Below are 3,314 nucleotides of genomic sequence, written 5' to 3' on the forward strand. Positions count from 1 at the left end.
GATGGCGAGGGAGCTTCATACGACGGTGACATAGCTTCCTAGGACGGCGATGAAGCTTCCTACAACGACGACATAGCTCCTGCGACGGCGATGGAGCTTCCGAATGTGACGCCTCTACCCAGCAGAGACGAGTTCGTCGATGACAATGAAGCGTGGTTGCGGGGCTCTGGGGGCTGCGGTGGCTGGAGGGCTAGGGTTCTTTGTGCTTTCAATTTAAAATTTGTAGTTCAGTTTCAGAGAGGTGAGGAGAAGAGAGGAATGAGGTTGGGTGCTTTGGGGATCAGGGTTTCTTTTTATGATTTTTTTTTAGAATTTAAAACGGCACCGTTTGAACTTTGAGGGAGGGCTCTTGAACCGGAAACCTTGTAAACAACCAACCAGTTTTGGCGGTTTATCGGTTAATTTTTGGTTTGACCGGTTTTTTGCCAAACGGTTTAGAAGACTAACCGAATCGACCTGGTGACCGGTTTTCGGTTAACCTGGTTGAACCGACTAGTCCGGTTCGATTTTCAGAACTATGATCATAACTTCCTCTACAAAATCCCAATTTTCACAAACTTTATATCAAATTAAAGGGTTTTCAAAGATCTTTAATTCTAGACAAGTTTCATCAAATTTTGAAAACCGCAGCAAAAGTTATGATCAGACAAAGTTCACCAAAAATCAACTTTTATCCAAAATCCTAATTTCCTCAATTCCTTTATAAAACACAACCAAAACCAAACCAACCAAATCCAAACTCCACTTTTCATCAAAATCAACCCTATATATCATATTACACCAAACTTACCACATTTTTCCTTCCTCTTTCCTCATTTACAACATCACATCAATATATTACATATATCCAACTTTATTAATAATTTCCAACTACATTACTAATCAATCAACATCAATATCACATTTATCAACACAATTCACTCCTCAACTTCACAATCCTTCATCCTCATCATATCCACATCAAGCATTACAATGAAACTCAACATTCATCAAATCATCAAAATCATCATATACCATCATTCAACAACTTAACATCTATTCAAATCCAAACCTATCCTATGGGTCACTAGCCTAAGTGTCCATGAATATTATATACTAAATAGAGGAAACTGGAACCATACCTTGGCCAATTCCCTATATGCACCAAAACCTCAAAATAGCACAAGCTGAGTTTTTCACTACAAGTAAGCCACCAATGTAACTCCAACAAGCACCAACAAGCTCCAAACTCACAATAATCAAACTATATATGCATAAGCCATCACAAATCAACCTAGGGTTCCATTTAAACATAAAATCACAAGGTTTTAGTGGCTCTTGCCTTTTCCAACAGATTTGATAGCAAAAATCCAATGCTAAGCAAGGATTAGAGTAAACCTAAACATCCAAAATCACAAAAACTCACTTAATCCAAAACCCTAAAAATCCGAAATTTAGAGGAGAGGAACTGGGAAGATTTTGAACTTTTCTTACCAGTTTCTTACATGGGTTTTGTAGAGCTCTTCACAAGGAACGCGTAGCCACTGACAGCATGCAAATCGGAGCACCGTAGCTCAAGATATTAGTTTGTGAAGATGATAATGAATAGTACTCACTCTCTTCTCCTCTTTGAACTTATGATGTGTGTGTGTGTTTATGAGGTGAGGGTTCATTAAATGAACCTTATATATGTTGGGTTTGGACCCAACTTGGGTCTGGTCCAACCTGTTAGCGTTTTTAGCCCGTTTGGCCCAACTCCGGGCCAAACCTTTAAAATTAACGTCCAATTTTCCAATTTTAATATTTTTCTAAGGTTTTTGACTATTTTCACTTTTTCTCGTGCGGTACCGGGCAGACTTGAACCACTTCAACTGGTTTAACCGGTTCAACTACTCGGAAGGACCTACTGAGTTCAAAAATCACATTTAAATCCCCAAATTCTCATCCTAATTTTCCAGAATTTAATTTGGGCATTTAATTGATTTTATTCATAAAAATTCCGGTTCTTACATAGATTACCATGGGAGGTCTTATGGAAGGTTTTAGAAAAGAGGAGAGTAGGGATCATATATATTCGTGCAATTAAAGACATGTATGATAGGGTCACAACTAGTGTAAAGACTCAAGGTGGTGTAACAGAAAAATTTCCCATTGGTATAGGATTACACATAGGGATCATCCTTAAGTCCATACCTTTTCACATTAGTCTTGGAAGTACTCACAGAGCACATCCAAGAGCCTGTGCCATGGTACATGCTTTTTGCCGATGATATCGTCTTTATGGGAGAGTCAAGGGAAGACCTAAATAAGAAGTTGGAGTTATGGAGAGAAGCTCTAGAAGTGTATGGTCTACGCATAAGCCGTAGCAAGACAAAATATATGGAATGTAAGTTCAGTCTGAGAAGGAAAAACCCTAATATAGAGGTGAAGATTGGAGAAAACATCCTACGAAAAGTTAAAAGTTTTAAGTATCTTGGGTGCATCATACAGGATGATGGAGAGATTGAACAGGATGTAAATCATAGGATCCAAGCAGGTTGGTCAAAATGGTGGAGTGCATCTAGTTTTATATGCGACAAAAAAGTGCCTTTAAAACTTAAAGGTAAATTTTATCGCACCGCTATAAGACCGGCTATACTTTATGGTACGGAGTGGGAGTGGCTAAAGGGGAGCACAAACATAAGCTGAGTGTGGCAGAGATGAAAATGTTGAGATGGATGAGTGGTCATACGCGATTGTATAAAATAAGGAACGAAGATATAAGGGAGAGAATTGGAGTAGCACCCATTGTGGAAAAGATGGTTGAATCACGTCTCAGGTGGTTTGGACATGTGAGAAGAAGACCGATAGAACATCCAGTCAGGAGGGTGGATGAGATGGAAGATGGACAAGGGGCGAAAGGCAGAGGAAGACCTAAGAAGACCATCCATGAGGTGGTCAAACAAGATCTACATGTAAACGGTCTCTCTATTGGCATGATACACGACAGAGCACAATGGCGTCGTTTGATTCATATAGCCGATCCCACTTAGTGGGACAAGGCTTTGTTGTTGTTGTTGTTGTTGTTAGCCGTCGAGGGTATATTTAATGCAAATCGAAAACTTTTGGGACAAAATTGAAACAAAATAAAACTTAGGGGTATTTTTGAAATATTTGCCGAACTTCAGAAATAAAAAGTATACTTTACCCTTAAAAAAATTTACTAATTATAAGTTAGATTTTAAAATAATAGATTATTGTTGAAAAATATTAGATGAAGTATTTCATTGAGTATATCATTAGATTATCTCATTTTTCGATTTCTTTACTAAGAATTTTTACTTGGCATTTAAAAC

Source organism: Arachis stenosperma, chromosome 6, assembly GCF_014773155.1.
Source record: "Arachis stenosperma cultivar V10309 chromosome 6, arast.V10309.gnm1.PFL2, whole genome shotgun sequence".
Taxonomy (NCBI): domain Eukaryota; kingdom Viridiplantae; phylum Streptophyta; class Magnoliopsida; order Fabales; family Fabaceae; genus Arachis; species Arachis stenosperma.